Raw genomic sequence first — 12,316 nt, forward strand, 5'->3', positions numbered from 1 at the left:
GGGCCCAGGGTGCCGTACTGTGTCAGGTCAGAATGACGACCCACCGATGCAAACCACTGCGACGGAAAGTGGAAACTTGTACTTGTGCCCTGTGCTGGAGCACTGGACACAGGCAGGATGTCTGCCCGCAGCGAACCCCCCCCCCCCCCCCCCCCCCCCTCCCCAACCGGTGCCCAACGTGCGGTACTCCTGACGCCGCTGAGTCACACGCATGTGCTCCCAAATGCATTGTCTGCGATGGAGCACACGTCACGGGCTCTCCGGACTGTCCTCGACGTTTTCGCCCAAGACCCAAGCCAACGTATGCACAGATGTTGCAACGCAAACCCCGAAGAACCAACACCAGAAAGATCAACCCTCCTAGAGTCACCCTCAACATGCCAGGATCCCTGGGAACACCCATCGACAGCACTCTCCGCTGAATCAACACCGCAGCCAAACCAACCCTCAGGAGCAGCCAGGACCACCTATCGTAGAGCCACGCTCCCACCTCTCTACCTCAAACGGACCTAGGATGCATCAGCCAGGACCTTCTCGCCAGCGAGCCAACCACTCACAGGTGAGTGACCCAAGGGCATCCAATCCAGTGGTCACTCAACAACCCCCCATCCCATCAGCACCCGCCTCCCAACTTCCCCCTGCTGTACTGCAAGAAATGCAGGCCATGCGCGCCGAGCTCACGGCAATGAGAGCTGAAAATGCCTCCCTGCGACAAACCCTGTCCCAACTTCGCACTCCCCAGCCCAATGCAGAACCCCCTCCAAAGTGAAAGGCCCAAACCCCCCTGAGCACGCTGCAAATACTACCCCCTGGGAAAGAGAGGCTAACGCGTCTCGAGCAGCTTCATATAGCGCAAGATCAACTTATCCAAAGCCTATTGCGGAGCCAAGTTACAATGCAATCTCACATGAAATCCATAAAACAAGAGGTGTTCATGCACTTCCGTGCAACAGCTGCACAGACGAATGCCCTTCCTCCTCCCACTGCTGTTACTTTTGACATAACTGATAATGGCTCGCCGTAAAGGGATTTTGGTTTGGCAGCGAAACTGTCGTGGTTTCGGCAGAAAGAGAGCCCCCCTGGAATGCCTCCTCGAGTCCAAAACGAACAACCCCACATTATCACCATACAAGACCCCGCCGGTCCAGTAAAGTGTCGTGGGTATACCACTTATCAACATACCAACGACACAGCCATTCTCGTACAGCGCAACATCTCAGCACAACGGGACAGCCTTGTTGACAGCCCTATCCCTCACGACTTCTTAACTATATTCCACGCCAACAGCACTCAACCGACAATTTACATACTCAACATCTACAGTAAACCCTCCGAACATCACCACAACTTCAAGCTCCTCTTTGTAGCCGCCAAAGCCCATGCTGCGCAGCACCCTCTCAATATTACTGGGACTTCAACGCTCCCCACACGGCCTGGGGCTATCCACGCGATACTAAGAAAGGAAGGCACCTCTGGGAGCTCCTGCAAACTAAGCATTTCACTCTAGAGACCCCTCCTGATCAGCCCACGCGAGAAGAAAATAGCGTCCAAAGAGACACTACACCGGACCTCACGATCACCTATCACACAGGGCCAACCACCTGGCAGCGTCTAGACCATACACTAGGCAGCGATCACCGCATTATACAGTTGCAAGCTTCTAACCAATCCCCTAACCCCCCGCGCTAACTCCAAACTCATATAACCTTGTGATGCATTGCGTCAAGCAAAGACATCCGGCTGTGTAAATAAGATCATACGACACAATACCCCTTTCGATGCATCCTTGTTTTACACTACTTCTCGGCCCACTAGAAATGCTGCGTCTGGTAATTTCAATCTGCCCCCACAAACAACGCTTACAGAGAACGTCAGTTGTCGTTTATAGGAGCAAAAATATAGAACAGCTTGCCACCTGAAATAAAGAAAGCCCCAAATTTTAACACTTCTATAAAAAATTTTTTTCTAAGCTTGAATGATGCGAGCTAACTTTGCGATTTTTTGTTTCCTGGCATGTCGTGTTGTGGTCATAGAAATATCATGCGTGCTGGATGGTTATTTAGTTTGTGCATTCTTTAAAATCTGTGCTGCTGTTCTGGATTGTGAATCTTGTTGTGGCCTAGCATTGAATGTTTGTATTTGCTATTGTATTTGGAAATACGGGTATTGGTATTGTTTGGCTACTTAAATGTTTCTTAGTTGTTTTTTTATGTTATTGTGTAGACTTTAGTGATTTGCCTGCGCTGGTGCACCTTTTGACACTATCGCGATTATAAATTTTATTGTTGTTGGGTACGAAGGTTGCATGATAAAAATGCTTATACTAGTGCTGAACAACAGCCTGTGTTTTGGAGCGTTAGTTTTTTTTTTTTTTTTCTGTAGCAGAAAGCCTGCATCACTGCATACATTTTCGTTTTGGACCAGGACTAGCCATTGGCTACGGGTCCAAACAGTCTGATGATCCTTTGTATTGTATGATTTGACAAATAAAAGAAATGAAATGAAATGAAACCGATTGGGCTGGCCTCCGGGAATTTCGTGCTTCTGCCAACTCCAGTGACCTAACACTTACACCCCTAGCACAGTGGACACAGCAACTTCTCCACGATGTTCACTCACACCAACGTCCCCTAGACCCAGCCATACCATCTCCCCATGTAGACGCCAGACTACACCACATGTGGGAAGCTCTTAGCAGCCTTAAGCGTCGTTGGCGTAAGCAAAGTTATAGCAGGCGACTCAAAACCCGCATTGCCTATCTCGTAAAGGCCATAGAAACCCACTCCCCAACACTAGTCAAGGCAGCCTGGGACACTGTATGCGACAGCATTCGAAACGGCATCAGCATGAAGCGCTCGTGGTCGCTCCTAAGGCACCTGATGGATCCCACTTCCTCTCGAACTTTCCAATCTACTCGTATAAAGGAACTAGCCCGCCAGTTAACCGACTCCAATCACACCTGGCCCCATGCACTAACCCAGAAGTACGTCCCAGTAGGCTAATCTGAGCCACTGCCTTAATACACCGGCCCCCTTAGAGAACCCCTTGATCTACCAATCCTTGAAGCGGAAGTGAGGGTAGTCCTACATGACCTCCGGCTGAAGTCAGCTCCCGGTAGTGACCGCATTACCAATAAAACGCTCCGTAATTTAGATGATCATCCAAAATATCTCACCGATCTGTCTAACACTTACTGAGAAGCAGGCACCCTCCCCTCTTCCCCCCCCCCCCCCGAGTTTATTCATGCAGAGGTCACTATCCCTAAACCAGGGAGACCCCTCTCCCTCATTAACCATCGGCCTATATCGCTAACTTCCTGCTTAGGAAAACTGATGGAGCGAATAGTACTTGCCCGGCTCAATAACTACATTGCGGGCAAACAGTTACTTTCCCCACACATGTATGGATTCCGTGCAACCCTTGCGTCTCATGACATACACCTGCGCCTGTACACGGATCTCCTCCAGCCACCGCCCAAACATGACTATTCGGCCATGTTAGCCCTAGACTTACAAAAAGCATTTGATCAGGGGCGGTATTCTCGTAGCTGTCCCTTTTAAAAACGTCCCTTTTGCATCCCTTTCATCGTGACGTACTTCCGGTTAAGACTTGGACGTTGGCAGCATGAAGGAAGGTTGTCAGTAGGTTTGCTGCGCTTGCGTTACGTCACTTCCGGTTGTTTGCTTTTAGCCAATCAGGGCTCGCCAAAAGGAACACTTTTGAAAGGGACGCAAAAGGGACAAAACTCGAGAATACCGCCCCAGGTAACTCATCAAGCCATACTTCGAGGCCTTGCCAACATAGCTCCTGGTGATCATACATACAATTATATAAAGGCATTCCTCTCAAACGCACGGCATGCACGCTACAAATTCAGTGACCTCCAATTCCCCACCTACCAACTCCCGTCCATCGGCACTCCAAAAGGTTCAGTCCTCTCCCCCCTCCCCTCTTCTTTAATCTCGGTGTCTCCCACCTTCCCCCATCCTGGACAATATCCCTCGGCTATGCTATAGTATGTACGCTGATGACATCACCCATTGGGTAACTGGGGGCAGCGACGCGGATATAGAAGCAACACTTCAAGCAGGAGTCCGGTACAACAGGCAGCCCAGGAAGCAGGTTTAACATGCTCGCCATCAAAATCCGAACTCCTCATGCTATCACCACATGCCACCACCCCTAAAACAGCACCCAGCGTGCATGCATATCTGGATAATGCTCCTATACCAACGGTGAATCGCATAAAATACTCGGCCTAGTCATCCAATCCAATCGCCGAAACACATCGGTCCTACACACCCTGTCCTCACACGTAACGCAAATCATAGGCCCCTCAGGCGAGTAACTGCTAGGGGCCACGGCCCGACGGAGAAGACCCGCTGCCGATTTATCCAGGCATTTCTACTAAGCTGCTTTACCTACTCCCTCCCATATCTGTCCCTTTCTACCACGGAGATCCCCAAAGTAGACGGACTCATCCGTAAGGCCTACAGGGCTGCTCTCGGCTTGCCCCCTCACGCATCCACTGCCAAACTATGGGTCATCGGCACCTACAACTCGCTGAACAAATTAATTGAAACGCACCGTACGGGCCAGATACATCGCCTGGCTTAACACACACCTGGCCAACTCTTACTTAAGGAGGCACAAATGCATGCTCCTCTTACAACAACCCCCAAGGCTCGCACTCCACCCGATTATAGAGATAGCATAACAATCCGTCCACTCCCCGGAATATGAACCCTACTCATCATACTGCCCGACGAGCTGCTCGAGCGCGTGCCCTCTTTTCCACTTCCCCCCCCTCGCCAAACACCTTCTACGTAGATGCTGCAGCACACAGGCACCAGCCGGCCTTCACTGTAGCCGGCCGGCCTTCACTGTAGCTGTCGTCTCCTCTCCTCTCACGTCTCTCACTATTCCCACCACAACCCCACAAGTTGCGGAAGAGGTGGCCATAGCCCTGGCTCTTGCACACCGGCCTTTCCATGATCTAATATTATCTGATTCAAAAACGGCCATCAAAATTTTTGCTAGCGGCACTATCTCCACGCTAGCCTGCGAAATTTTGCTTCACAATTCAGCCCCCAAGCATCCTACGGAGTTCCTCTGGTTACCGGCCCACACGGGACTAGACGCCGCGGAATGGGCTCATAAGGCGGCACGAGCACTCGTCACCCGTGCGCCTGACGATACCACTTCCCGTCAAGGAGTTTACTCCGCCAGGGACTCCCTCACCACTTATAGGGAGGTTACAGATTACTACCGCCTCTCCCACAACACGCTGCCCCCCGCTCACCCATCCCTAACCCCCTCGGAGGAACGGCTGTGGCGTCTCCTCCAAACGGAATCGCTCCCCAACCGAGCCCTCCTTCATCACATTTACCCATCCGCCTACCCCTCTGCGCTCTGCCCGCATTGTGGCGCTAAATCCACAGTGCAACACCCCATGTGGGCCTGCCCCTCTGACCCCCACCCCACCATAACTTCCCCTGACCACTGAACGGAGGCCCTGGGCCGCTCTGACGGCCCCTTATGCCAGTGATGACAATAAAAGAATATATATATATATATATATATATATATATATATATATATAGCGAATCAGAATAGGAAATGAGGGGCTCGTTGAAAGTTGAAATAAGACAGACATAAGAACTAGCAGTCAAGAAAACCTTGGAAAGCAAAGGGGAGGATGTAGTTAGTCAAGATAAAGATTTTGGAAAATAAGAAAGTGGAGAAAAAAATGCCCGCCAGGTGGGATCCGAACCCACGACCTCCAGAATACCGGTCTGGTGCGATAACCACTACGCTACCGGCGGGGCTACTTTAGCCTCCACTTTCTGGTGCATTTATGTTCAGGTATTTTTGTTTCCTGCGCTTGGGGGTGGTAGCCAGCGCCACTCGTACTACTCGGGGTGAAGGGGACCTTCTTTTAACCCCCGGGCCGTGACTCGAGCGTCTACGACATGTCGAGAGTGGTCGACAAGCGTTGAACCCTCTTAAGCTCCCTATGGCACCAAGACTGCCAGAACAGAGGCCCTCGCTATGCATGTAGCGAATCAGAATAGGAAATGAGGGGCTCGTTGAAATAAGACAGAAATAAGAATTAGCAGTCAAGAAAACCTCGGAAAGCAAAGGGGAGGATGTAGTTAGTCAAGATAAAGAATTTGGAAAATAAGAAAGTGGAGAAAAAATGCCCGCCAGGTGTGATCCGAACCCACGACCTCCAGAATACCGGTCTGGTGCGATAACCACTACGCTACCGGCGGGGCTACTTTAGCCTCCACTTTCTGGTGCATTTATGTTCAGGTATTTTTGTTTCCTGCGCTTGGGGGTGGTAGCCAGCGCCACTCGGACTACTCGGGGTGAAGGGGACCTTCTTTTAACCCCCGGGCCGTGACTCGAGCGTCTACGACATGTCGAGAGTGGTCGACGAGCGTTGAACCCTCTTAAGCTCCCTATGGCACCAAGACTGTCAGAACAGAGACACTTGCTATGCATGTAGCGAATCAGAATAGGAAATGAGGGGCTCGTTGAAATAAGACAGAAAATTATAATTCGCAGTCAAGAAAACCTCGGGTTCGGATCCCACCTGGCGGACATTTTTTCTCCACTTTCTTATTTTCCAAATTCTTTATCTTGACTAACTACATCCTCCCCTTTGCTTTCCGAGGTTTTCTTGACTGCTAATTCTTATTTCTGTCTTATATATATATATATATATATATATATATATATATATATATATATATATATATATATATATATATATACAGTCTAGTCTACTTATAGCAATATCCAAGTGCCAAGGAAATCCCATCGTTATGACCGATAGTTGTTATAAGCGGGTTGCGCTATAAAAAGGTGGAACAGAGCTCAAAACGTTTTATTCGCATGCCAGCAAGGTCGTACTACTATTATTTGCGGAAAAGCAGCCACAGTCGGTCACCCTTGTTTGCCGCGTGTGAAGCTCGCGCAAATCTTTTTCCCAGGGCATCTACAGGTGCTTCACCTAGCTGAGGTAAATGTCCTTGGCGGAATTAGTCCCCGAGGGTCTGTGCCACGCATTGGGCCTCCTACGAAGACACTACCTGAGTAGGGTGCGCAACCGCGTCATTATAACGTCGTCACTCTTGCACTTTTGGTGCACAATATAACCGAATTCAATCGTTATATTTGATATCGTGGCAGTGGAGCATTGTAATAAGCGGTTTATTTTACCATAGAAAAAATACAAAAGTTGACGGTGCCATAGCTGTCCATCGTTATATCCGATATATTATTATAAACGGTATCGTTATAAGTGGACTCGACTGTATATATCTTGCACCTTAATTGCTGCACACCTCTAAATAAAATTGCAAAAAAAAAGCAGAAAGGGGGTTAACGTATCTGGTGCGGCGAGCAAATTGTGAGTTGCATTTCGTGCTGGCAATGATTATAGCCCTCGAAAACTTCCAGGCACGATGGAACAGTGAAATCATTTGTCGGCAATACTGTAGGGCACCCGCAAGAACTGTAAAACATGCTCTGCACAGCGTTTGTCCAGTAGTACCTTAAACGCCCTTAAATTCGAAAGTTCTGCGCTTGCAAGGACACAGAGACTCAAGAGAAAAAAATCGAAGCCTGAAGTGCGACTGAATGGTACATGAATGTATCAAGAACATATGTCAACACGAGGAATCCGCCAGAGTGGCTTAGTAACAGGAGTGGAACGATGTTGCAACTTCGATTGCCGGCATCAGCGGCTGTTTTTTAAACTGAAACAAGGATTGTAAGCGGGCAAATTGGCCCCTAACTGAGCGATAAACAGAACGAAAGTCAGGACGACACACAGGTAGAGTCGACACAGCACCGAACATGCATGTGGCTTCAGACTTCAGGAAAAAAATTACATACATTAAAGAACAGATATGTCTCAGCAGTGCCGATAATTTTGTTGTTCTTTTAAGGTATGTTTGTGATTTTTTCCTGGAGTCTGCAGTCACATGTTCCCTATTTTTCCTATTTATTGCTCCTTAAGCGAAAATAAATTTCCGTTGTTAGTCATCCCTGTGTATGTGCTTCCCGTCGTCCTGCTTTTCCGCGTTGTTCATCGCTGTTTTTTAAACTGGGGCGACTGACCGAATTGTGTTCTAATGCGCAAGATTTCGTTGCACGTTAGATATCCTCAAGTGGCCTAAATTATTCCGCCGCTCTTCCGATTTACTTAGCACGAGGAAAATCATAGAAATGAGGATACACAGCTCTGACTTTTGCTCCGAGGTACGGACCTTCCCGCGTTTTCGGCCACCGGCAAATTTCGCAACTGATTGCATAGGAAAAGGGCTCGTGCGAGGCGGAATCACGATGCGCCGGAAGCCACTAAACACCTCTTAAACAACAGCACTGGTCGCTACTCGGAAGAAAGCTGTGACTTGAAAGAGTTTCGAGAATAACAAAATGTGGAGATGATGGAAGTTACTCGTGGACCCGTAGCTTCTGAAAAATGTGTATTGCAGAACCACTCAGTACTGGAATGAGGGAGCGAGATCCCGCCCACCCCGATATTATACGAGCCTCGGCGAGATGGGGCAAGGCCGCTTACTCTGCCTGTTACGTACACTCATAGTTTTTCTGTCACGAGCAATGCAGTAAGCTTACGCTGCTTCGTCGTCACCATCAGTCAATGTGTAATGTCCCGACATTAAAAAAATGTATAAAACAACGGGAAGAAATAAAAAAGTGAGCCCGCTGCACCCAGATTTTTTTAGTCTTGTCTTACCACGATTATATCTTTCTTCGTGGGTACGGCCTCCGGAACTAAATTCTGCGTGCACCACTGGTGATAACACGATAGTATGTACACTGCATTTAGTAATCCCAGCGTTCTTGGCCTGTATTTCCGCAAGCAGTAGTTTCTGCTGAAATGCCAGGTAGCACCTGCCAAATTCGCGAGAACCTTGAAGTCAAGATAAAGGTTTTCGGATATATTCTATACCTGTCGACATTCGTTAAGCCCGGCCTAACGTTATGCGGATTCTACTTCGTAGTAAAGGGAGGAGGGATGTAGTTGACCAAGTGAAAGTGCTTACGCATGATGTACTGGTAAAAAGATTTCCTCGTGTGTTTATTTGTTTCATGTGCATCTTAAGCGTGTTTGGCTTTCTCGCACAGCACTGGCGTTGTGCCAGAAGAACCAACTAACAAACCTATGTTCTGAAGAGAAGCTGTTAAAGACGCGCGTACCGCATGACACCGCCAATCTTTTGCATTACCGCCAAGGTAGCCTTTGAAAAAAAAAAAAAGTTCGAGGAGAGTGTCACAACTGGAAACAAGAGCGCTCGGCGGAGTGCCTTGGCGGAACACAATCTTAATGCGAGAATAATTTCTATTTATGCGCATTAAAAAGTCGACGCTCGTTTTAATCGCACTTTTTGACTTGCTCGGCCGGAGCATTACGTTTTGATAACAACAATAATCGGTTATAAAAAGTTAACAATTTATTAGATATAAGGGACGAAGTTTTTAAGTAAAATTTGGTGTACAGTAACTTACCGAATGTACTTTTGCAGCTCCCATGTAAGATGAGGAAAGATATATTTTATTTTGACGAGAATGATATGTTGCCTAGATGAAGCACTGCCGTTGTTGTGCCGGCATTCGTGGACATTCTTAGTCAAGGACACGTTCAGTATTTTGTTTTTGAAGTCGGATACTTTATATTGTTAACCGCACAACCCTTCCTGTCCACCCACGCGATTAACTCTTTAGATTGTGAAGTGGCATGCTAAAAAAAGGACAAATTGTTCAGTGTAGCGCGTTAATTTCGAACGGAGATCATTCCGAGTACACTACGAACTGCGCAATATGTTTAGGCTGAACTACGATCATAATTGTTGACGGCCTACAAAAAAAAAAAATTACCTGAAGGTCACCTAGCTGCAACACTGACGTTACAGCTATGCCACTATGCACACAGTGCTGGAATTTATTGTATGCACGTTCCCGTTGTACCTGACATGAATGCATGCGTGGCTCTCGCTGTGGAGAAAGTTCACAAGAACCATCAGGCTACAGAATCACGCATGCTTTGTTTTGCTTTTCATGGCAGTGCAAATCACACATTTCTTGAACTGTCTTGCACATGCCGGTGATGAAAACGTTTGCAGGCGCCCGCGTAATACAACGCGACGAGTGTGCGTCGTCTGTTAACTGTGCCACTGTATACTGTCTCTATGCGCGCTAGGGGCGCAAAATTAAAGCAATTCTCTTAAATTTTATCGCTAGTTTTGTAAACAGTTAATGAAACGTTTTTTTTTATCTTGTGCCGAGCCGGAACTTCAAAAAAGGAGGAAATCTGCGCATGGTCATCACGTGGCAACGTACGCAAGTCATCGTACAAATCATGCTACAGACAAGCGTCACTAACTGGACGAAATTGAAGCCCTGTGGTGCTCGTCAGCTGATTTTGCTTCTTGCGGAAAGCTAAACTCAAGCTGTATGTTAGTGCGTAGCCATATTGGAACTCGACGACTGTGTATGGCCAGTCACTTAGGGGTCGGTGCACCCATGTTCTCAACGAGTGAGTATACATTTGCGTGTAGGCAATTATACCAGTCATTCAGTCAAGGCGCGTTCTCACTGCAACACTGCAGCACGTACGTGCTGCAGTGTGCAGCACTGCAACACTCACTGCAACACGTACGTAGCGTTGCCACATAACAGGCTTTGCCACGGCAAAGCCGATCGCTCTCGGACTGATTTTGCCGCCGCCGACGAGACGTGGGCGCGACGGCAGTTGCAGCCAATCGGAGCCGCATTCAACATGACGTCAAGGAAGTTCCACGGGATTGTTTACATCCGGCTAGTATCCTGGCGGGAGATACGGCCAAACGACGCAGTCAGCATGGGCAGTGCAAATCTCCGATGGGTTTTCCCATGGAGGCGTGCCCATGTTTGACCAACAAAATCATCCTGATTTCAAGAACCGCCTAGAAAAAGACGCAACGTTGCACCAGATCGGCGCTTTATTTGGCATGCCAGGTACAGGCGGGGACTTAATTTTGCAGACCATGCGAGCGCGTGGCAAAAACCACCGATGCGCGCTCTGGAGGCTCGGCGCCTGTTGTCGAGACCGGCGCGGCGCGCATGCGCGTCCTGTTTTACTCGCAGGCACGCCGATTTTCTTGCTTCCTGCAGCGTTGCTGAGATGGTCACTGAAGCACCGCAGAGCGACGCCTTTGTAGCATTCCTTTCATCCCGATGGCACATTGGGGCCTAATGTGACGATTGCGCGGGCTTTGGCGCAAGTTCTCCTCGCGTCCTGATAAACACTTGCGTGGAATTTTTTATTTGTTTGTTCTGATCTTTATCTTTTATGGACGATGAGGCTCGCGGCTTGCGAACGGCGTCCCCGAATGAAGCGTGTACGAAGCACAATCACACGGGGCCGCGCTACGTATGTACGACGGAATGCCAGCGATATGAATCACGAACCCTTATTAATGTTGTTTATTTTGGAAACTATTTGCCCACTGGACTTATCTTTCACCTCGCTCTCCGCTGCCGATAAAGTAGGCGATTTGTACGTTTCATAAGAGAAATCCTCTGTTTTATTTTTAATGTCTACTTCCTTACATAAAAATTATTGAAAGACATACCCATATAAATTGTCTGTTCGTTATGCGCGTCGGCATTATTCAAAACGGCACCTCGGGTTCCCATGCATCGAAGAACGCCATAACATTATTCGATACTTTTCGCCGTAATATTAATCGCGACTTCGGGCCTTCCGAATGTTTTTGTCACTAATGAACGGGTGCTCAACGAATGAGAAACAATCAGCTTGTCCTCCTGTTTTGTTGTTGACCTTGTCCTTCCGCTCCGTTGGGCATATGCAAGGTGGCCCGTTTCTGATGGCGGCGAAAAGCGAAAATGCTCAAGCGTGTTCGGGATTTCGGCGTATGCTAAACATCCCCAGGTAATCAAAATTGATCCGGAGCTTTCAACTACGGCACGCCTGTGTAGCCTCGGTGCATTAAAACCTCATAATCAATCAATGCAAGCCGATTTTGAAGAATTGCCCCGGCCTTGGAGCAATTCCTCCCCGTAGGCAAGAATTTTTCGACTAACAGCGTCTAGTGGCCTATTAGTAAGCTGGCAAATCTCCCTTTGAAAAACGGGTTCTCAAAAGTAGCCAATAATTTTACGGTGTTCAATGGGAACCCGAGGTGCCATTTTTACGAATGCGACGGGCAGAGCGAACAGACAATTTATGTGAGTACGTATTTCGATCGTTTTTAAACAAGGAAGTAGGCACCAAAAAAAA

At 48.2% G+C, this 12,316-nt stretch overlaps 1 pseudogene; it reads right to left on the minus strand.

The window, feature by feature from the left end:
* LOC144172677 (nose resistant to fluoxetine protein 6-like) overlaps window positions 1-12,316 on the minus strand; it is a 250,733-nt pseudogene that overhangs the window by 124,451 nt on the left and 113,966 nt on the right.

The sequence above is a fragment of the Haemaphysalis longicornis genome, unplaced genomic scaffold (genome assembly GCF_048455015.1).
Source record: "Haemaphysalis longicornis isolate Haplotype H1 unplaced genomic scaffold, Haemaphysalis longicornis Haplotype H1 scaffold_25, whole genome shotgun sequence".
Classification (NCBI taxonomy): Eukaryota; Metazoa; Arthropoda; class Arachnida; order Ixodida; family Ixodidae; genus Haemaphysalis; species Haemaphysalis longicornis.